This window comes from Anabrus simplex, chromosome 6 (genome assembly GCF_040414725.1).
Source record: "Anabrus simplex isolate iqAnaSimp1 chromosome 6, ASM4041472v1, whole genome shotgun sequence".
NCBI lineage: Eukaryota > Metazoa > Arthropoda > Insecta > Orthoptera > Tettigoniidae > Anabrus > Anabrus simplex.
In genome coordinates this window covers 200088885-200114347 of record NC_090270.1, presented here as the reverse complement: position 1 = coordinate 200114347, position 25463 = coordinate 200088885, and positions in this window count along the sequence as shown.

Sequence of the window (25463 nt, the reverse complement as noted above, 5' to 3'; positions counted from 1 at the left end):
TATTATTATTATTATTATTATTATTATTATTATTATTATTATTAGACATTTGAAGAACCCTGACAAGAAAATTTATGTTGAAATAACAAAGACAAAGTCAAAGACAAAGACACCTCCGTACAGGCCATGAAGGCCCTTGGAGGAGTGGAATGTAAAGACTTCCACCATTGTTAACCGCGGCACTTGATGGCGTAGAGTAGTAAGCTCTACGACCGGCCGCCTTGTTCCCCAGGAATTAACCTGGTACTCAATTTTGGTGTAGGCTGAGTGAACCTCAGGGCCATATGCACCTCCGGAAGTGGAAATCTCGCTTCTTAAATTTTACGACTTCCTGATGTAGATTCGAACCCACGTCCTTCCGGGTGAACCGAGCACGCCTGTACCGTGTCGGCCAGGCAGCCCCTTTTATGTTGAAATAGAGAGATTAAATTTTAGAAGAAAGCGATCTTCGTAACATGAGGCCGGCCAAGGAACAAATGAATGATTGTGTCTGATGAAAATGAAAGTGCAAAGTATAAACTGGCAGTGAGGGATTCAATTGGGTGGAAATATAATAAGCAATGTGACCTATGCCGACGATTTATTCCTGATGGCAGGCCGTGCTAAATGTCTGGATTCCAACGTCTTGGAGCTTGGAAAGAAGAACAGCGAACATGTTATGAAAATGAGCATTTCCAGGATGAAAGTAATATCAGTTGGAAAGGCATCCAAGAAAACTGAATGTCGGGTCGGAAATACAAAACTGGAACAGGCGGATCATTTCAAGCACTTGGATGTGTATTCTCCAGGAATTGTAATATATTAAGTGAAAGCCGGGCTAAGTGGCTCAGACGGTTGAGGCGCTGGTCTTCTGACCCCAACTTGAAAGGTTCGATCCTGGTTCAGTCCGGTGGTATTTCAAGATGCTCAAATACGTCAGTCTCGTATCGGTAGATTTACTGGCAAGTAAAAGAACTCCTGTGGGACTACATTCCGGCGCTGTGGTGTCTCCAAAAATCGTAAAATTAGTTAGTGAGTCGTAAAGCCAATAACAGTATTACATTATTAGTGAGTGAAATGGAATCAATAAGAAGGTGATGAAGTGAGTTCGCAGTTGCGATCATCGCTGCTCTGTAAGAAAAAAAAAACGAGGTCGGATGAAGTGATCGTACATCGGTCTATTTTTACATGCGGCAATCGAGCAATTTAAAACTGAAGCGATCCATATTTTGAAGAAAATATTCGAAATTCTTCGGTTTATGCTTCTTTAATTTAAAAAATAATTGCTAGTGGTTTAACGTTGCACTAACACATCGAAGGATTTTGACGACGCAGGTGTGGGAAAGAGATAGCATTTGGAAGGTAGCAGCCGTGACCAGCATTTGCCTGGTGTGAAAATGGGCAACTACGGAAAACTCTCTTAAGGGCTGCCGACGGTCGGTTTCAAACTTACCATCTCACGATTGCAAGCGCACAGCTACGTGACCCTAACCTCACGGCCAATTCGTTCGGCTCTTCGGAATCGACGTAAAACTCTAGGCTGCGTCACATGACGACAAACCGAGCTCGATAGCTGCAGTCGCTTAAGTGCGGCCAGTATCCAGTATTCGGGCGATAGTAGGTTCGAACCCCACTGTCGGCAGCCCTGTAAATGGTTTTCCGTGGTTTCCCATTTACACACCAGGCAAATGCTGTGGCTGTACCTTAATTAAGGCCACGGCCGCTTCCTTCCCACTCCCAGCCCTTTCCTCTCCCATCTGTGTCGGTGCGACGTAAAACAACTAGCAAAAGAAAAAAGAAAAAGACATGACAACAACATTATAAAAGTCACGTAAGTAAGTAAGTACCTGTGAGTAAGTTTTCATGAAAGTGCTCTTTGAATCTCTTCGCTACCCATAACAAGAGAGTGCCCAGTTTGTTTATAAACTTTAAAAGCACATTCACGATAAAATTCGAAAATATCATATATATATATGTCATTATTATCGTGGTTTACATAAAACGCAAATCGTGACACACTTCTTTCATTATTACGTAACTGAAAATCGAATTCTTATAAAAATGTCAAAATTTCCCATTTACGTCACACGTTCTACATATTCACTTATCATGTGTTGTGACGTAATCTCGGTCCCCAGGATCCACTGCGCAGTTTCGGCCTATTTTGACACTTTCGTCAGCATTAGATTGCCATTGCAGTGCGTCAGATATCCTTGTTGTTCCAGTTTCTTACTGCTACGTTATCTGGCAACCTTGTAAACAACAATAATAATAATAATAATAACAACGTAAGGAGTCGAGGTCTGGGAATCTGTAATCTGTAACGTCAAAAGGGGATTATGAAAATTACCTCCAAAGGGACTCTTCACCTTTCTCTAAATAAGAAAACTTTCCCCACTCTTCTACTGATATTGTTCGTAAATTTCCTCCCAGTTTACTGGGACGTCAAATCCTCATATTCGCCTCTGATAAGGGAAGACCACGAAGTTCGGATCACAGATTATCTTCAAACTTTGTACACTTTTAGTAGTCCATTAGGACAACATTATGTGCAAGTACTAAGGCGTTCTCGAGAAAATCGCAAGAGACATTTTCGCGTCGAATATGTATCGGTGCGTTGTGATTATCAGCACGATTGGTGGTGGGGGAGTGGTTACCGTTCAAACTCCGTAATCGCTGGTTCGAGTCCCCCTCATCGCTTTTTTTCTTCAACGCTGATCATATTCTTTCTTTCAAGGCAGCGATAAAAAAAGACTATTTGCATGAACTTGTGTTGAACTACTAATTTTTATCATTATAAAAATTATTTCTTCTTTCTTTCTTTCTTTCTTTCTTTCTTTCTTTCTTTCTTTCTTTCTTTCTTTCTTTCTTTCTTTCTTAATCCGTTTACCCTCCAGGTTTGGTTTTTCCCTCAGACTCAGCGAAGGATCTCACCTCTCCCGCCTCAGGGGCAGTGTCCTGGGGCGTGAGACTTTTGGGTCGGGGGATACATTTGGGAAGAAGGACTAGTACCTCGCCCAGGCGGCCTTATCTGGTATGCCGAACAAGGGCATTGTGGGGTGGGGGATGGGAAGATTGGAAGGGAAGGTCTCAGTTTTGTTAGGTAACATACTGATGGACGTAATTTCAAGCGAGGTGGAAAGTCGAAGTCCTAAACGAGGTGAATATAATTGAAACGTATTTCATCAATAGTATTTATGTTGGTGGCCTCCGTGGCTCAGTGGCCTCCCGAGATTGAATGGACCCCGTTCCAGCCCTCGTACCACTTTTCCAGTTTCGTAGAAGAGTCGGGAATCGAACCTGGGCCTCCACGGGTGACAGCTAATCACACTAACCACTACACGACAGAGGCGGACACAAAAAGTATATGTTATTTATAAATGTCGACAAGTAAACGACCAAATACATTACGTTTTCTTGGAAATGTATACCTATCATGATTTGCGATTTCTCTCTTACCTGACAGTGAAATGCACGTACTTTGTCATTATATTACCTTGGAATTGTAATATATATGAAAGAATATGATCAGTGTTGAAAAAACTATGAGCGGGAATCAATCCAGCGAACCAGCGATTACGGAGCTTCAACATAACCACTCGACCGCCACCATGTCGTGCTCACGATCGCAACGCACCGGTACGTATTCGAGGCGATAATTTATCTTGTGATTTTCTCGAGAACGCCTAAGTAATACGCCTTACAATTTGCACATTATGTTGTCCTAATATATATATATATAGATGTGTGTGTCCGTATATTTCACCTTGCAGCCATCTCAGACCATTGTTGATTGTGTGTGCTAGTAGCTCCTATCGTGTACTATGGTGATTGCGTGTCGGTAGCTGTAGTGGTGTGGGAGATGTGGGAGTTAAAAATGACCGACTATATATAAAAATAGACGCGTGTGTTCGTATATTTCACTTTGCAGCCACAATTATATACCGCAGACCACTGGTGTTTGTGTGTGGTAGTTGCCTCGAGTCTCCCATCATGCACTATAGGGGTTGAATATCAGTAGCTGTGGTAGTGTGGGAGATGTGGGGGTTGAAAGTGGCCAACTTCGTCATTGAATGTATTGAGAAAGTGTAATGGAAGGATCGGAGTGAGAATGTACTCTAGAAGGCTGTGATGAGTACTCCTCGGTTTTATATTGAACCCATGACCTTTGTGCCCTAAGAACATTATGCATAATATGACAAATTAAACTTAAAGTTGGATTTTTGATAGCATGGATTTGACACGTGACGAGGGGGTGATTACCTTCGGTCCCACGCTCTGGGGTACGTGACGTCAACCACACGTGTCGACGGCGGAAGAATCTCAAGTAATTTTTATGAACTATTTCAAAGCGCGTGTACCCGGCGTGACCACGCCAAGTCAAAAAAATATAGTGCCTATCAAAGGAGGTCAATCATCTCACAAATCGAACCCGTAAAATTTTTAAATGTCCATGAACACTACCGTCAGAAATGTAGCAAGCATGTAGTCACTTTCAAAACTCTTGAAATTGCAGTTTAGGTAAGTCAGAAAATTTATAGAAATTTTTCTTGGCGGCAAAGGGAGAGACCTGAAGAGAGGGGGTAACTGCTATAAATATGAAGGGACGCCATGACGAAGCTTCCTTCTCCGGCATTTGTGATACAAAGCGGACGAAATTGTTGAGTTGCTCCGCGAAATCAAATCAACGAAAGTAGACTGAGTTCGACTGCAGATTTTAGCCAGTGTGGCTAAGTCTTGACTCCGTGGGGAGATAGTTTTCTTGAGAGAAATAAGTGTATCAGATAGGACGGTCAAAGTACCGAAATATTCTAATGTGATTGAGTAATTCGTGTGCGGGAATAATTGAAATCCATCGTGTGCGCCCAGCAAACAAGTGAAGGGTATTTTCTTTTTTTTATGCTTTATTCCAGGAAACCTGAAGAAACATAATGAGATGTACAGCCATGAATGTAAAGATGGCTAAATAAATGCCAGGGTCACAGGTGAGCCCTAAGACGAATACTGGCGTGGACATGAGGTAGGTGGCTTTCCATCTTACTACCTCTTATATCTTGTCTCGTGATTTCTTGTATTTGAATGGGGATTTACGACGCAGTGGTCACCCCTACTAAGTTTTGTAAATGTGAGGGTACGACTAAAAGAGTCATTTGTTTTATTTTCCACTTGGATAAAATTTTGAAGTCTTGCGAGTGCCATATAATGTTGTAAAAAGTTATTGAATAGGATTCCGAAGTGATATCACGTCCAATGTAGATCGTCATCCGTGTGAGTGTACTGCCTGTATTTTGTGATGTCAATGTAAGATGTTCATTCGATGTAAAATTCTTCTGTCTCCAACCTGACGTTAATAATAATAATCCATGGTTACTCATTTTCAATCGAGTGGAAGCGCGCTGTCGGGTGAGAACCTAGGGGATGAATTTGGTCACGGAGAGAAACGTTCTTTTTTAATGCCCATTTTAAACTGTGTCTGACTGACAAATAAAAGATCTAGTAGAATGTTTCATTCATTTCTCGTAAAAAAATCAAGTTATTAAATACGATATCATTTATGCAAAGTTATTCATGAGTAATGCATTGTGCGATATTAGATGTTGGGATTTCTAGTGAGGATTTTATTCCAGTTCTTTGTCGATGATAATTGTGGAGCTGGGAAACAGAGGTTAGTTTGTGAATCAGGTTGGACCTGTCATTGAAGCCGGGATACAGAGCCCGAGGAGTGTTTATATGAGTTGAGATGAGATGTGCGAATCAGGTTAGAGTCCTGTCATTGAAGCCGGGATATGATAACCCGAGGAATATTTTATCATGTTGAGAATGGAAAGAAATTCATAGAAATCCATAGCGGTATAATTGGCGACGCGTATAATTAGTGTGGGCATCTTGAAGCATATCTGTGCATTTTGTTGGTTAGAATATCGTATTTGTTTAATCATGTCGGCAGAGTTTAAAGGGAGCATTTTGAGAAGTCAGTCAGGTAGAACGAACCGGGTGGTTTATGTAACTGCCGAGCGAGCATGGGGTGAGAGACCTAAGCGGACAGCGGGGATAATAACGGGAATAGGAGTGGAGTCGAGATTGTACTGTATTCTCGGCCAGGAAAACGTTAAATGCTGGATTTAGTTGAAATTTCATAGCCGGTATTGATCTAAGTATTGCGAAATACTGTAATTGGGGACGGAATGAACATTTGAAACCATGAACTTTGAGTATAGGGAACAGAGTAACCCAATTTCAGGATTGTCCAAAATATAGAGCGATGGTCGTGATGATCGATTTGTCTGCGAGGGGTGTGCAAAATTCAGTGATGACGAGATATGACATCGTAATGATATGGCGAGTTGTTTGCTTTGTACGTAGATTATTAGGATATCCAAGTGTTAATAACGGTTAGGATTAGATTAGATTTTTAAGCATGATATCACGAGATGAGATATATAGCTGGACCTGAATGATGTAACAAATTCTTTTCCAGCCAGATAAACATCGCAATATTGAATTCACATCGCAGCTGCGTAGAAAGTTGTGAAGAAACCAGAGTCCGCGGAGATAAAATTTACTGTTCTTTAACATTTCGATAAATCATTTAAATTTATTAAATTATTAAATTCAGTGAAACCGCATTTTGAAATAACTTTAATCAAGCGAATAACTTGGAGATGCATTCTGGAAATTTTAGTTTGTTGTCTGGGGAATATTAAAATAAAGTAAAGATTAAAGGGACATATCCGAAGGAAATGGATTTTACTGCCACAAAGTTTGTGAGCATTGCTATTGTTGTAATTATTGAACTTTGATTGATTGAGCAGTGAATGTGCTGGGGATAGTAAAGTGGAACTTTGGTCATCAACCGATGTAACTTAATTGTGTTTAGCCTTCAGCCTAGAAACTTGGATGGTCAGGGGGTCATCAACCTCAGTGACTTAGATTAGGGCCATATGCCATTGTAGCATCATTTCCTTGCGGTCATCATCCACAATGACTTTAAAGTAACTTAAAAGATTAGAGGTCGGTCCATGACATAGACGCAGGTCACATCGATTCAATTAAGGGTCCATGCCGTAGAACCACTGTGTGGCACACACCGATTGGACGACCTTAATTATACTCAGAGTCCAGAGTTCGTGTTACGAGGGCTGGACCATAACGAATCACTATGATGGTACATGTGGTCTCACATGGAAGCCGAATTTAAGGATTTCCAGACTTTCCTTTCTTAAATGATTAATAATTGAGACAATGGTTTCTAGTAAGATTGCCCATCAGGCAGTTACGTTAAAGTCTCACACCAGTGTTCTGACATTTATGTAAAAATGATTGTGGTGTCCAGTGGACACAATTGACTATGACATCGTTGACATAGTAAATTACTTCATTTCCCTGAATAAATAGGAATATTTTAAATAGACCTTTCATTCCAGTAGATAGATTAGAATTAATGAACCCTACCTTTACCTCAGCAAGTGACGAAGAACCCGAAACGACCCAAGAGACAGATCTCATGAGCGTTGCTGATAGGTAAGGAAGGTAGGTATCCCTCAATAAGGACCTAAAGGGTTCAATATACCATCTATGATTCATCTGGTAGGAGTATGGTGATCTCAGACTCATAGCAGTTTGCTGTTTGAGTACATCTGTGATTATTTGCTGTAATTTTTTAATATAAAGCAGCTCCTTAACAATATAATTGAGGCAGTAATCCTAAACGGCAAAGAACCTTCAACTGATTTCAAATGATTTGTCGTTTTGTTTCAAACGCTTACAATTTTCGGTGAGATTAGCTTTATAGTATGACTGAAAGTATGGTCGCAAACAGCGGCCTAACTCACGTGTAGATTTAATAACATCGCCTCACAAAGTCCATTTGAATACGCCCTGAATCAATCTGATTGGCTAATTTCGTCAGCTGATAAAATGACAATGGCGCGAGAAATCAAATTATTTCTTCCAAATTTTGTATCAGTATGAGGAACCCTCTAAGGCTCATATATTCCTTTCACATTGTTTCCGACCACCCTGTGTAGAGAAAATCAGCGGATGTACAAATAACCCTTCGAAGCTGCTTTTCTTCAGCTAGTGGACTACCAGAAGTGTACAAATTTTGAAGATAATCCATGATCTGAACGTCGTGGCCTTCCCTTGTGAGTCCAGTTCAGATGGCACTAAATGTTCGCCCACCGAAATGATGAGACGGGTGACGGTTCAGTACCTTACTCATACGAAGGTATGCCGGTATGCAGTGTATGTAATGTTCGGTCGAAATGGGCATGATATATGTGCTGAATTGAAAGGATAAACACTGATAACTCTGTATTGCACAAATAATGTTTACGCGATTGCAATGATTCCGAAGGGCGGATGTTCTCTCCGCGGATTTGTGGTTATCCGTTGCTGGGGCAGGGGCCTGTTCGTTGTCTTCATTCATTCATTCATTCATTCATTCATTCATTCATTCAACTAAGTGAAGTAAACCAATGAATTCACCTAATCGGTACAATATGTTTTTTGCCTTAGGCAAATTTACGTTTCAGAGGTTCATGCTTCGTTGATCAACTAAACATCATCAATGTTTATAGTATAACACCAGACGCAGAGCCGAAGTAATGGCTGGGAGACTACTCCCGAAAAATCTGAGACAAGAGTGACACGTCCAGTATTTGGATCGAGTTGCATACCCCCAATCATCTAATAAGCACAGACAAATGCAAGACATCCATTCTCTTTTCTCCAATGAAATATCAAATTTTACTGCAAACAACACCAGTTCTCTTCATATGTACATTACGCAGAATCTTTTAAACAAGACACGGCACTACAAGAAAAAGGGAATATTTTTTTTCTTTTTCTCAGTGTATCGAAGATCACATGTTAACGTGAGAAATATATTTTAAAACATATTTGTATATGTTTTCACAAGTGTCTTAGAGAATGTTTTAATATAACACTAGATAAGGGGGGGGGGGGAGGGTGTATTCTGCCTGAAGGCAGGTCCGAACCTCCGCAGAGGTGTTCCTGAGCCGGAGTTTACGTGCGGTAGGGTGGCCAGTTCCTTTTCGCTCCTCCATTCCCTTACCCCCCAACAAGAGCGCGTGGCAACCCATCCAACTCCTGACCATGCCCAATGTTGCTTAACTTCGGAGATCTCACGGGATCCGGTGTTTCAACACGGCTACGGCCGTTGACTAACGCTAGATAATATAGTTAATTTCGTTTATCTCCCTCCCCTACCCCACCTCCTCCCCTTCAAGGCTTAACAAAGTCAAGTTTTTATAGTGTAGTGAATGTTTTAGGACTAACACGAGTAGAATACGTTCTTATAGCCTTTAATCATGTCACCTAAGAACGTAGTAGCTGATGATATTTAGTTACTAAAAGTTGTCGGTTTTGCCTTTACAATCCGACTTCCAGAAGTACGACCACCTGGCTAACAATTAGCGGAGCTCTCGACTCCAGTGAGGTGACAAATGAAATGGCGTAAGGCTTTTAGTGCCGGGAGTGTCCGAAGACAAGTTCGGCTCACCAGGTGTAGGTCTTTCTATTTGACTCCCGTAGGCGACCTGCGCGTCGTGATGAGGATGAAATGAATGATGAAGATGACACATACACCCAGTCCCAGGGTCAGCGAAATTAACCAATGATGGCTAAATTCCGGACCCTAAAGGGAATCGAACCCAGGACCACTGTAGCCAAAGGCCAGCACACTAACCATTTAGCCAAGGAGCCGGACTCCAGTGAGGTTGTTTGATTCGTTCCAGCGATTTATACACGTATACGGAAAAACAGCAAGCAAGTAGTGAAGATTTGAGAAAAATGGTTAGAAGAATTGAGAACAGTTTCTTTCTTTCGCAAAATACCACTAGAGACGACAATAAATAGTTCCATAGTTATACACAGCGCATTCCAGAGGATAGAGTGGTTTGTCAAAATTCGAGTCCAAGATCACCAATAGGCCTACCGAGTGTCAAAAAGCTTATCCCGAGCGTCTGAAAGTTGCACCGTCGTGAGGCGAGTTTCGTGCTACTGGAACTACTGACGAGCACACCTACTGCCCCAGCGACGGAAAACTTTCGAGCCCATACCGACCAGATAATTTTACTTATCACACAGTACCCATTTTGCGTCAAAACTGGTGGTCGTGACCCCGAAAGAGCCTGTTCGAATTTATACATTTAAAATAAAAGGAGAAGCAGAGTTTCAGATTTTGTTTCGTTCTTCGAACACGACACCGCTGGAAACCGTATTAAGAAGTCAGCTGATATCTCGTAAAACGCGCATGCGCAATACTGATATTTCGTTTCGTCCGCTACAAAGCACACGGCGGTCGTCCGTGAGCGGAGTAAAGACGCACGCTGTTTGTAATTTGTAGTATTTCATTCGATGTTTTTTCAGTTACAATAATCGCAGGTCGTTGTTAAATTTACACACGGAAGTTTATTCGATTTCTGAGTTTTATTGGGAATCAATGAAAGAAGAAACTGTTGAAATTTTTGAATTTTTATACTACTACTACTACTACTACCACTACCAATTCGGGAGACAGTGGGTTCCAACCCCACTGTCGGCAGCCCGGAAGATGGTTTTCCGCAGTTTCCCATTTTCACTAAAGGCAAATAGCTGTAACTTAATTAAGGCTACGGTCGCTTACTTCCCAGTTCTAGCCCTTTCCCATCCCATCGTCACCAAAAAACGTATCTGTGTATGTGCGATGTAAAGGAAATTGTAAAAAAAACTACAACTAATAATAATAATAATAATAGTAAAAATAATCCAAGCGGATTGGCTTGCGGTTTTTGATCGCATGGCTGTGAGTTTGCATTCGGGAGATGGTGGGTTCAGATATTACTGTCGGCAATCCTGAAGATTGTTTTCCATATTTTCCCATTTTCACACCAGGCAAATGCTGGGGCTGTGTCTTAATTAAAGCCACTGCCGCTAACATCCCAGTCCTATCACTTTCCCATCCTTGAGTCGCCGAAAACCTTCAGTGTGTTGGTGCAACGTTAAACCAATAATAATAATAATAATAATAATAATAATAATAATAATAATAATAATAATAATAATAATAATAATAATAATAATAATAATAATAATAATAATAATAATAATAATTGGATTACACGCAGTAACTTCTTCTACGGTTTTGGGGAGAAGCGATACTATCCTTTAGGTCAAATTTATGCATTTATGACTATTAATTGCAATGTCATAATTTTTTGTGAGATTGTTTTATTTTTTGCTAGAATTATTGAATCGATTACTGGTGTATTTATAGAACTGAACATTGTAATTGATTAGGTTATGCACGCCAATTATATAGGTCTAATATTTCAATTTCATTTGCCCTGTCTAACAGGCGTAATAAAATAGTAAAAGCGGTTATAGCTCATAAATTCTAACTGTTCAAATAATTAATGCTATAAAATGCTTTCATTTTTGATATAAATAGAAAAAATAAGGCCTCTAGCAAAGGGGTTTGTTCTTATGTTTTTGTTGTGTTTTTACTTCTTTTGTCAATATTATATCCTCCATAAAAATGAAATGGCGTATGGCTTTTAGTGCTGGGAGTGTCCGGCGACATATTCGGCTCGCCAGATGCAGGTCTTTTGATTTAACGCCCATAGGCAACACATAAACCCAGCCCCTGTGCCAGCGAAATTAACCAATGATGGTTAAAATTCCCGACCCTGCCGGGAATCGAACCCCGGTCCCCTGTGACCAAAAACCAGCACGCTAACTACTTAGCCATGGAGCCGGACATATCCTCCATAATAACATTCATATTAAGCGGTCGCCCGCCTCTGTGGTGTAGTGGTTAGTGTGATTAGCTGCCATCCCCGGAGGTCTGGGTTCGATTCCCGGCTCTGCCACGAAATTTGAAAAGTGGTACGAGGGCTGGAACGGGGTCCACTCAGAGTCGAGAAGTCAACTGAGTAGAGGTGGGTTCGATTCCCACCTCAGCCATCCTGGAAGTGGTTTTCCGTGGTTTCCGACTTCTCCAGGCAAGTGCCGGGATGGCACCTAACTTAAGGCCACGGCTGCTTCCTTCCCTCTTCCTTGTCTATCTCTTCAAATCCAACCATCCCACCGCAAGGCATAGCAGGTGAGGCCGCCTGGGCAAGGTTCTGGTCATCCTCCCCAGTTGTATCCACGAACACAGAGTCTGAAGCTCCAGGACACTGCCCTTGAGGCGGTAGTGGTGGGATCCCTCGCTGAGTCCGAGAGAAAAGCCAACCCTGGAGGGTAAGCAGATTAAGAAGAAGAATTAAGCGGTCACTGAGGCCCAGTGTCCGTGTTAGTGTTCCAGATAATCTAAGTTAATATTGGTAACTGTTAAGCCCGCATTTAAGTAGTTCAGCAGGAGTCATTGCATTAAACAAAAACAAAAAAACAAAAAACAAAAAAGTTTTGAAGGCCAGCATCTCTTCCCTTTATGCAAACCTTCATACAAAAGCGTCGAGCGGGTAGCTGTCTCGAAAACTCCTTTACTTAGTACGCGATCAACCCTACCAGTGGCTAAATCTGGACGACAGAGGTAACAATGAAATGGCGTACAGTATAGCTTTTAGTGCCGGAAGTGCCCAAGGACGGCTCGCCAGCTGCAGGTCTTTTGGTTTGACGCCCGTAGGTGATCTACGCGTTGTGATGAGGACGAAATGGTGATGAAGACGACACACACATCCAGCCCCCGCGACTGCGAAATTAACCAATTACGGTTTAAATACCCGACCCTGCCGGGAATCGAACTGGGGACCCCTGTGACCAAAGGCCAGATAGCTAACCATTTAGCCGTGGAGCCAGACACGACAGAGGTAAGCTGTCCTAAGTGACACGAAAGCAGAAGCAGAAAGAAGCTGCTCAGGCGCATATTTTGCTACATGTAAGGTAGGTGGAATGGACACTTCTGACCATAGTAAAACTATCGTAAGAGCCAATACAATAAGCAGTGCGGCGGACAGCATAAGGTTAAACTGTTGCACCATAGTTTATTGTTGGTTTCACCTTGCAAATACGATAGTATCGCGTAGATTATTTTCGTTCCTACGAAACATACACATACAATAGTGTACCCACAAGATGACACGACCAAAACAAGTCACACACAACCTCAAATTCGCCGTTTTGCATTTACAATAGTTCACCTCTGAGGTCCAGAAATACAAGCACCGTTTGACACACAGGTCAGATACAGACGAAAGAAGTATACTGTACACGTGAGCCTTCCGTTTATATTTGGAGGGTTGTTAATTTTGTCGGCTATCACCTTTATCACGACAACATCTATCACCATTAACACGCAGTTCTGAATATTTTTTTTATTTGCTAGGGGCTTTACGTCGCACCGACACAGATAGGTCTTATGGCGACGATGGGATAGGAAAGGCCTAGGAGTTGGAAGGAAGCGGCCGTGGCCTTAATTAAGGTACAGCTCCAGCATTTGCCTGGTGTGAAAATGGGAAACCACGGAAAACCATCTTCAGGGCTGCCGATAGTGGGATTCGAACCTACTATCTCCCGGATGCAAGCTCACAGCCGAGCGCCTCTACACGCACGGCCAACTCGCCCGGTCAGTTCTGAATTATCAGCTCCATTATCATAGGGATGCTAGGCGTTAACCTACATATAAGAAAGTGTTCTAACCCAAGGGAGGTCCTCACATAGCAACTATATCCTTTCTCATGCTATTCCCTCCATTTAATAATAATAATAATAATAATAATAATAATAATAATAATAATAATAATAATAATAATAATCCGTGGTTCAAGCGGCAGCGCGCCGACCTCTCACCGCTGGGTTCTGTGGTTCAAATCCCTGTCACTCTATGTGAGATGTCCGGCTCTGTGGCTAAATGGTTAGCGTGCTGGCCTTTGGTCACAGGGGTCCCGGGTTCGATTCCAGGCCGTGTCGGGAATTTTAACCATCATTGGTCAATTTCTCTGGCACGGTGGCTGGGTGTATGTGTTGTCTTCATCATTTCATCTTCATCACGACGCGCAGGTCGCCTATAGGAGTCACATCAAAAGACCTCCACCTGGCGAGCCGAACATATCCTCGGACACTCCTGGTACTAAAAGCCATACGCCATTTCATTTCACTCTATGTGAGATTTGTACTGGACTAAGCGGAGGCGGGACAGGTTTCTCTCCGGATACTCCGGTTTTCCCTGTCATCTTTCATTCCAGCAACACTCTCCAATATAATTTCATTTCATCTGTCAGTCATTAATCTCCGCCCCAGAGGAATGCGACAGGCCTAGGCAGCCGGCACAATTCCTATCCTCACCGCTAGATGGGGACTTTTATTTATTCCATTCCTGACCTAGGCGAATGACTGGAAACAGGCTGTGGATTTTCATTTCAATAATAATAATAATAATAATAATAATAATAATAATAATAATAATAATAATAATAATAATAATAATAATAATAATAATAATTGTACGGGGTTACCCGTGGAGCAGAAAGAGGTTAAAGAAGGTGCCGGGGTGAATGGGTCTATCTACAATCCAAAATCAACTAAAAACTTGAACTGAAGGTTATATTTTTTCAAAAACACAACGACTCAGCAAATAACAACATGTCAGGTACAAAAGCAATCTTGAAACAAGACTAAGAATATCCAAGATTAGTTTTACAATTTTAGAGATACCGGATCCAGTTTACAACACATTAATATGGAATCCTTTAGTCAAGGGCAGCAATCCCCTAATTCAAGATCACTTGCTCCCAAAACAATACAATGTCTAGCCTTCCAGAGGTACTCGTAACTATTACAAAACTTTGAAAGAGCTTCCAGAATCTCAGTTTCTTACGGTCCACTCAAGGCAACGTCAAAATGTTACACTCTCGGGCCTTCCATGTTCCAACTAAAATTTGAAACAGGGGTACCTAATACCCATCCTATAGGGCCTTCATTGGAGAAAGGACAGGTTAGGTAACTGGTCCAAACACCAAATGAATGGAGGCGTACACTGCGCTCCAAGATAATGAAAACTTAAAAACCTACAGGGCTCTAGGCCGATGAAACAGGGGCTATTCCCAAACTACTGAGGTGGCTCGCATGGAAATTACTTTAACACATTACAGGAGAACACAGTTACAAAAACGTAGTCACCTCAAACCAAGATGAACGGGAGTTCGAGAGGGTAACTCACTCTCTATCCCCGATTTACAGTTAAAGATTTTATGAAATTTTTACATTAGCCGAAAAAGTTACATATTAGAAAGGTACTGTTACATAATTAAAGATGACCTTCCCCTCGAATAAAGCTGCGGAGATAGCAAGAAAGAATGAAGATATGTGGCGATTACCTTATAGATGTTCTGCTGCCGAAGAAAGAGGCCTCCCATTTCATGCTTAAACACACACACTCAGAAAGACGACGATCAATTGGCAAGGAAACGTGAAAAGCCGCAGTTTATATACCCTCAGGGAAGGTTCGAGAGCATTCAATCAGGACACACCCTCTTAATTTTTATTGGCAGATTCAAAGTGAACAAGAAATGCGGGATTGGTTGAAAATTAATTACCAAAATTCGTGATTGGCTAGATTCAAAACTGGCGGAAAGAAAAGGAAGTATTGCCAACCCAAAAATAAGAGAACATAGATCAGTTATGGAAAACCTAGGAATACAAAACTTCTTTAAGTTATAAGTTCTTTCATCTTGCACCAGAGTTTTTAGTAGTGTCATCTGTAGAAAAATGTTCAAACTTCTTGATGTATAGCAAACAAAACAAGGAGAAATTCAGTCAGTCTAGGAATCTTCACATTAACAAAATTACTCAATATATTTCAGTGGCGACATCTTCTGATTAAAGTTCCAACTTGTTGTGTTATCAGTGTTACTGTTTGACCGATAGAGGAGTTCATTTAGGCGCTAATTTTGAATGCGCGGCGTTGCGTTGTACCTCCCGGTACAATAATAATAATAACGGTTTAATGTATCACTAACTGCTTTTCATGGTTTTAGGATACACCAGCATGTTGGAATTTTACACCTCCATTCTTTTATCTGCCGGCACATCTACCCCCACGAGTCTAAATTATTTGTGCCGGGTTCGAACCTGCCAGGTTGGTTTCAAAAATTCTAAGCTACTCATTTCAAACTTTCATAAGCAACATCGCATTCACGGTCTACAGAGTAGGTTTTTGTTCAAGCTTTCGTGCAGAAACTTCCAGCGACTGTTAGATCTCCAGAAGTTCTTTCACAAAATTTGGAGCCTACTCGTATCAAATCGCATTATCCAAGTAAACATTTGCTGAATACTTTTAGATAATAGCCCCACTCATGTATCGGTAGTTATTTTAATACTATTGCAGCCCTAAATGAGACAGCCATCGACGTATGCTAGGTTTCAACCCATTTCTGCCCAAGGATATTTCTGTGGCTTGGTTCTAAAAGGGCCAATGTCATTTTTTTATTATCGAAATTGAGATATTAACTGGTACAAACGCGTTTTATCCTGGCTTGAAACATGTTAAAAGGGCCAATGTCTCTGTTAAGTACTAAACGAACAGTTAACGTTCAATTAAATAAGCCCTTGCCAATGATATTGGATTACCAATAAAGATTAGAGACCTGGCGATTTTTAAAGAATACGATAGAAAAAATTAGCGTTTAATAAGGTGCCTTCCACAAAGAAAGTATAAAGTTATTTAAAGTTAGTTGCTGAAAAAAATAATCGGAAAACTATAAGCAAAACTTCAAATGCTCATAGCTCAAAAACAGGTTTTTTGACATTGGCCCTTTTAGAACCAAGCCACAGATTTCTGTTCTCATTTTTAAGCTAGGACGTAACATATTATTAAAACTGTTCTAAAAACAATAGATTGATTGATTTTAAATTTTATTTCATACGTGCAAAAGAAAGCGAAAAAATGATTGCACACATTTGTGTGCAGTGGGCATGGGAGAGTAGGGGTTTTCTGTGATTGGAAGTATCACCTTTTTAATATTTATATGCATTTATTTAGATGGGAACCACAAAAGAATCGCTTACACTAAATCAATTAATAAATGAAATTAAATAATCAACACTGTTATTAAAATAGCCTGAGAATGATAAAAACCATTATATCAAGTAAATAATACCACACTGTCAACACAAAAGTTGGCCAGAAAGGGAATTTATGAATGACAGGCCGCAAAGCAATGAATATGGCAACCTGCATTGCATACCACACAGTACTTGTGAGTATTTTTGCCACATTCTCCACAACGTTTGATGGTGCCACTGGTTTCCAGCACATGAAGGACATTTGTATACAGACGCACTTTGGTTCCAATCCTCCATTTCCCTAAAATAGGCGACCGCTCAGCCCTATGACACAGTGTTTTGTGCTTAGCCAGGTATGTCCTCACTACATTTCTTGTGAAAGCAAGGAGATCTAGAGGTTCTTGTCTTCGTTTTGCTGTAAGCCTGTAGATTTGCCAGGCGTTATTCATTGAGACACTCAGGAGGTAAGCAATAAGCGGCCAGTACCATTTCTTATATTTATTCTATACGAAGAAACATTTTGGTCAACCATGTCGACGCCACCCATGGAAGTATTGTACTTAACGAAACATGCTGGAGTGTCGATAGGAACGTATTTCTTTGCTGAATTACACCACCTTTTTGATTTCCCCAATGGATGGATACCACAGTTAGTTGAAGCTACTGTAACGACATTGTTGTTGAATCTGACAAGCGTGATATTCCGTTCTTTATCCGTCACTTGATCATATGATCCACGTGGAAGGTGTCTTCACAGCACTTGTTTCTTGAAGTGGTGAATTTTCTACTCGATTCGCACGGATAGTTTCTGTCGCATCATGACCCAGATCATTTAAGTGCTCTAGCAGCTTTATGGACGTAAAAATTTGTCGAAATATAAACCGTACTTTCTTGGTAATTCACTGAGTAGATCCAAACTACCAACCCACCAACTCCTAATTCTGGAATGGCATTTCCTGTAGACGCTCCCTGATATGGTTCACTTTGTACGATACAGCCCAGCCTTGTTGAAATGCACCATATCTTGGATCCGAACCTGGTAGGTTTACCATGGATGTGTTGTTTAAATCCAAAGTATGGACACATTGACTCATCAATGCTCAGATTTGCTTCCTGTGAAAAAGCAGACAGCCATATTTCATTGAACATGGACCATAGAGGAGGTATTTTTGCAAATTTATCATTGCGATCAAGATGTGCATTGTTGCAAACGTGAAAATAACGAAGAATTTGCTCAAAACGATTTCTTGAAATCGGTTGTGCTATACCCGAATGGTGAGTATCCTCTGCTGTCTCCCAGTACATTCTTGAACGGGAAGCGGTGAGATAACCACTTAAGGGGGGACTTACACCTATAAGGATAAAAATTTGTCAATTCGTTTATTGATCCTTCCTATTCAAATCACTGCAACAATTTCTTTGATACGTATCATACTTTTGAAGTTATGACCAAAACCGTGCAGGACTGTCACCGACATTTTCCTACACATTGGTAACTTTGTTGCTCGTTTCCCGAAACTTTGGATTTTCAAATCCTTTTTCTTAGTAACTGCCAGAGTGTTCAAGATAATGAAGTGAAATTTAGTATACATGTGTATCTTATAGGGAAGAGCAATATGACCTAGAACTGTTGCTGTACATGTCATAGTTTCGTTTTTTCTTAAATTAATCTCTGAAAAAACTTGCAAAAAAGTTACACTTTAATATAAGCTTTTAAAAAAAAATATGGTGTATAGATTCCAATGATTCTAGGTCAATCTCTAGCTACTTCATTAGTAAATACAATGAAAAATAATTTTAGAAAAACAATGGTATTTGTGTAAAATATTAGGGAAACGGTGGAACAGTGTACAATTTGCAGCCGCCATTTAAGTGCCTAATGTCATGAAATGCATTTTCCATATGACTAGTAAATACACGAACATATTGGCAAAGCGTAGTGTGATTGGTAGACTAAATTACAATTATTTAGTACTTTCTGTTGCTGAGGAATAAAAAAGTGAAATATACATGATTTTTTATTGTTATAGGTGTAGGTCCCCCCTTAAAAATAGAATGGCTACAAATATTTTCATTTCTTCAGTACTCAGTGAAAAAGAAATGTTACCGGATTGATGAGCAAAAGCTATTGTACTGTCTACAATATATGAAATAACCTCGTCATCAAATAATACTTCAAATAAATCTGCAGGTTCTTTATCATGGTGTATCCAGTTCGGCAATTCCCAGGTACGTTCAGTCTTAGCAGCTAGGTCTGCATGTTCCCATTTGAACCCACCTCTGCTTCGTTTCTGGCTAGAACCCACTACATCATAACTAGAAGGCAAATGTGGCACACCAGCTGTATTAGTTACCTAGTCATCAATTACACTGTCATGTAATCCGCCGCATTCTATCTCAACTTGACCTTCTTGATTTACTCTCTTCCCAACGAACTCTGCTCCTCCACGCAATTGATTTCCACATAAATGAATTATATCTCCTCCTGGGTTTTCATCATCACTATGGTCATCGCTCAACATATAATTTTCTGGGAGCTGTATAAATATATCAGCCTCTAACAAAGCATCATCATCTTCTAGAATTTGAAGCACCTCTGCCGTGGTAAGAGTCTTACAATACCTAAAACACGATGGAACACTAAAACAGTTTATATAAAAAAACACGCATCCCTCCCATGCCCATTCCACACAAATGTGTGCGCTAGTAATCTTATAAGAATTAACACCTCATAACTAGAAGATATCAATAATATAGCATATCTGAATATGAGTTAGGACTCTCAAGATTATATAACACAAACATTCCTAATTGAAAACAGCAAGAATATATGAATAAATTACTTACTTTTTAGGACCCGACATGACGACAGAAGACTCTACTATTTACAACTGCATTGTTGTTATATAGAATATGAGCTGACATAACAATGGGTTCCCGCCTTTTGAATAGTACCAACCTGACATGATGACATCACAATCTGAGAAATACTTGAGCGTATATAAAATATATTTTCAAAACAATAATGCACACAAATGTGTGCACTGGGCAGATATGGATTAATATAGCAGCTAGAGTCTACTTTTAAACCAAAACTCAAATTAAAAATTACGGCATCAATTTATTCTCTTTTATTCATTGATAAGTATTCCAGGCAAGGTATTCAAAGGTATTTTGGAAAGGAGGGTGCAGAGTAAGTTGGGTAAACACTCTTCTGGTTTCCGTACACTAAGGGACACCAGGAACAGGTGTTCGTTATGCGTCAAGCAGCCGAAAAAAGCCACGAGAATTATAGTAAAGGCAGGTGTTACCAAAATGGAGTGGGAGGATCACTTCATGTATTTGAGCCATTCTGAAATTAAGAGGATTTTCCGTAAAAGAAGAAAATTAAAACCAAGAGAAAAATTATTATTAACTTTTTAATGACCAATAACAAACTAAATACACGCACACCCTTTATAGAGATCAAGAATAAATATTTTTATCAGAAAAAAGTAGTTTACAATTTTGACAACCATGTAGGTTACGGTCGATTCCATTGAGGTTACAAATTGATTTATATTACATCATTAAAGTTAGATGGGTCATCGTCAAGAAGTTACCATATAAATAACATTATTTAAATAGTGTACAAAGAATAGAAAGATTGTGTGGTATTTTTAACATGAAATAAAATTTTAGTGAAGTGGTTAAAATATTAGAATACACTTTAATTGGAAAGGAAAATCTTTCTGGAAAATGCTCAGTATTACAGTACATTATTAAAAGTCTGAACAATTATTTTGAACTCATCAGTTTTTAGTCTGAATTGATGACTTGAAATAGGATGGGGAGTCTCGTAAATTTTGCAGAGGATAGTCCTGATGGCGACTTTTGGGGTATCTGGCTTTGAACGCCAGTGCAAAATCTTCCCACAATCAATCCTGTGCATGAAACTGATTTCAACGTTACAACCATTTTTCTTTTCAACAATTCTTGTAAAAAAGAACACACGTAATTAGCCCAGTCAAACCTGAATTCCGGGAATGGGGACATGTAATTCAAACTAACAAAATGCACTCGGTAATTTTTGTAAAGTAACTTGCAAATTGATCATGATGACAAAAAAAATCTTACTTGTATACCAAATATCGTTTTACATGACCACCACCCAGTCGCCAATTGCAATATCATTTTGTTCAAGAACATTTTCTCTTCTTGATTGATTTTCAGTTTCATCTTTAGATTTGGAAGATGAAGAGTTATAAATATCTTCGTAGCGCAAAACTCGTTTTTTCGTGGATTCAGCCAAAAATTACGTCAAGATGTGTAAATGGAAATGTTTTTCACGTACATATTTGACTAAAAACACTAAGTTTACAATATTGTGGTGCTCGTGTTCTGATTAACAGCACAAAAGTAAAGATCATTCCAATGAGCAAAGTCACAACAGATGACCGAAGTAATCCCATATGTAATAAGTTACTTTTAAAAACCATTTTTGTTATTAAACAGTGTGAATTTTAATTTAAATGATTTTATTGAAGATTTAAAGATGGTGTTGTAAATACCACATTGTAAAAATTTGGTACTACCAAAATTTAGTAGGTAATTATTTTTCTTAAATTATTAAAAATACAGTATTGTTATATAATTGAGAAGGTTTAAATCTGGAGTACTAGATTACGAAAATCATACAGTTGTCTCTATCTGAAGGCTCGGCGCTGCAGACTCTCAGATGATAATCCGTACATTTTGCTTCTGCTGAGCATTTGAAGAAACTTAGTTGACGCATATTTAAATTTAATGGCCTCTTTTCCCAAACTTACTTGGTGGTACATCACTGTACCTTCAAAAGCTTGCAAGCCTGGTTGAGGATCTTTTCGATTTCTTCAGATGACACGGAAAACGGGTCGATTTTATTATATCCTTTCAAAGCTGAAACTTGACTAGGAAAAGTTGCTAGGACTCTCCCTTCAGCAATAAGCCTGTCAGCAGTCCTCTTGAGAGTGCCACCTACTCCTTTCTCGTTGACAATCTCAAAGTAATTCCAGGTCAAACTATTTGAGCAATATTTGCTCAAAAACTCGTTCATAAAAAACATATGTCCATTCCGGTATTGGGTCGAAGGGCTATCACTCAAAACATGTGAATTTGCAATCGTTTCAATTTTTGTTCATTATGCTAGTCAAAATCTTTTCAACATGAGCCCCAATAGCCGGAGCATTTCTCAGAAAGAGTACAGAAAGGGATGACTGCAATTGGTTAATCATGAGGCTCGACATAGGGCACGTCAGAGTGTCAAGTGATTTGCTGATGTGATCCACCGAAAAGCACACTTTGTATTCCTTGCACGTATTTACACACATCATTTTCACTAGAGTCAATGTGTAACATAACATAATTGTTTTGAAGCTTTTGTTTCAGTTCTAAAATGGTCCTGTAGTGATGAACAATTTTAAAAATATGGTTCATAAATGTAGGAATCATATTCAACAGCATTTCAACTACATCTATGATAGTTTTATTGGATGTCTCCTTCACACCGGGCGAGTTGGCCGTGCGGTCAGGGGCACGCAGCTGTGAGCTTGCATCCGGGAGATAGTGTGTTCGAATTCCACTGTTGGCAGCCTTAAAGATGGATTTCTGTAGTTGCCCATTTTAACACCAGGCAAATGCTGGGGCTGTACCTTAATTAAGTCCATGGCCGCTTTCTTCCTATTCCTAGGCCTTTCCCATCCCTTCATCGCCACAAGACCTATCTGTGTCGGTGCGACGTAAATCAAATAGCAAAAGAAAAAAAAGAAATACATCTTCTCCTTTCTTCTTCTCCCTTCTTCTCCCTGTTCCTTCTTTTTCTCGCACATTTTTCTCTGTGCCCTTTTCCCCTTTCGTTCATTTGAGAAACTGTTTTTATTTTGCCACACTCTATACCTTTATATCTCTCTTTTTCTTTTCGTAAGTGTTCTTCATTAAACAAAGGATTTTCCTTTATTCTCTATCTTCTCTTCCTTCATATTGCATTTTAAATTTTCGTATTTTTTGTCTCTCAGATTCTGTGATCTTTTTCTTTTTTACGCATTTTGATCTACAAAGACAATCATAACTTGAGACCAATGCAAAAAGTCAAACTAAATACTAGCCAAATCGCAGCCTTAACTTTTCGTAATCGGCGCGCATTAATATGAAATTAGTATTATTTAATAGTACGTACATTAATTAAAATAAAAATCTGCTACCACAAAATCATAATTTTTGAATGACATACTCGAAATATTTTTAAAATTACTTTGAGTTATTAAAATAACAATGCATTTCTTTCGTAAAAATCCAATAAAAATTTGCCATTTTATGAAAAAATGTATATTTTAAATTAAACCAGCTGAGTATTGACAGTTAATATACTGTGGTAAATATTTAATGAATAAACAACAAATGAATTTTAGTTGTTCTTTGAGTATTCAATTTGTACATGAAATAGGCATCAACTTGCTTATGAAATTAATTTTAATGCAGTCCATATTACTAAAGTGAAATAATATATTAAAAGTATGTCTCCTTTAAATAAACCTTCCTGTAATAGCCTATTATGCTTTAAATTGCATTAAGTGTAATCCCCATGGATAGAAGTAAACATCATGAATGTTATTATCCATGGGAGTTATCTCCATGGAGGTTACACTTAGCTATTTAGTCACATGTAGTTCATAACCTATAAATCCATAGATCCAGATGAACATTTTTCTGAAAGATAACTGGTATTTCCAAAATAAACAATTTAAGTCAATGTTTTAACATATGATAATATAACATTTGTTGAACACATGGAGGTTACAAAGAGAAAAAGTACTCACCTGGCAATAAAGGCAATCCGGTCTTTTAACAGCAAATCACACACATGAGATCCAAATACTCAACAGATTACTCAAGATGGCTGCCTTCTCCTTCACTACAACTCTACCAGTGAACAGTGCTGCTGCCCAGTGATCATTTTCAAAACTTTTATCTATGTTCCATGGTGGTTACATCCAACCCCGTGGACAATTTTTGAGTTCAAATGTGGCTATTTAAATCTTTTATGTTTAAAATAGTTGGTGTAGAGTTTAATGTATATAATTTATTATTATTATTATTGAGGTTCTTTTTGAAAAATGTAATACTATTTTTCGATAAAGCATTTGTCAATGTTAAAAAAGCAGGGGTGGGGACATTCCATGGAAGTTACATTTCGTACACTACTCAGAGTTTTACTTTTAAATATGAAATTATTTTCATAAAATAATATTAGGGATCTTTTAAATACAATCATCTTTCATTTATAAAAATATCAAGCTTATATAAATCAGTTTTTATGGTAGAAAAGTAGGGGGACGATAAAACTCCACTTAATTTTTTTTTTTTTTTTTGCTTTACGTCGCACCGACACAGATATGTCTTATGGCGGCGATGGGATAGGGAAGGCCTAGGAAGTGGAAGGAAGTGGCCGTGGCCTTAATTAAGGTACAGCCCCGGCATTTGCCTGGTGTGAAAATGGGAAACCACGGAAAACCATCTTCAAGGCTGCCGACAGTGGGGCTCGAACCCACTATCTCCCGATTACTGGATACTGGCCGCACTTAAGCGACTGCAGCTATCGAGCTTGGTATCACTTAATTTCAGAATGGCCCTTTTAGGATATGTATATTAAGTGAAACTGAATTGGGGTGAAACGAAGCGAACGTAATGAGGCCAACGGTATTCTGTAAGAAAGAAATCCCTCTCGGGCGAAACGAATTTATTTCTACATCGGTCTGTTTTCGGACCGATTTAGCTGTACGAGAGTGTAAACTGGGTTTCCACAAGATATTTTTTACACAAGTTAGAAGTGCCAGTATAAATGTAGCGAGAATGATAGGGAATACACAGAGATGAAGGGATGACAATTAAGGTACTCGGAATGAGGATATAAAGACTAAGTTAAGTTTGAACTCGATTGATGAAGTTGGGTGCGTAACGGGCTTCAGTGTGAGGTGAATGGAGAATGGTGGACTCGGCCGTGGATGGTAAAGACAGTAGATGGAGACTAAATCTTAGTTAGATAAGAGTTGTGGAATTAAACGAGGCCTCATAGCTAGTTGCACATGATGAATTTTGCAGGCTCTTACTTAATTCACAGAGATTTTCAGACTGAACTATGAAAGAAGAGTCAATAATGAAGATGTATGACCGAGCTCGATAGCTGCAGTCGCTTAAGTGCGGCCAGTGTCCAGTATTCGGGAGATTAGTGGGTTCGAACCCCACTGTCGGCAGCCCTGAAGATGATTTTCCGTGGTTTCCCATTTTCACGCCAGGCAAATGATGGGGCTGTACCTTAATTAAGGCCACGGCCGCTTCCTTCCCAGTCCTAGCCCTTTCCTGTCCCATCGTCGCCATAAAACCTATCTGTGTCAGTGCGACGTAAAACAACTAGCAAAAAAAATGTATGAAACTAAAAAAGAAATGCGTTGAGTATAATATTA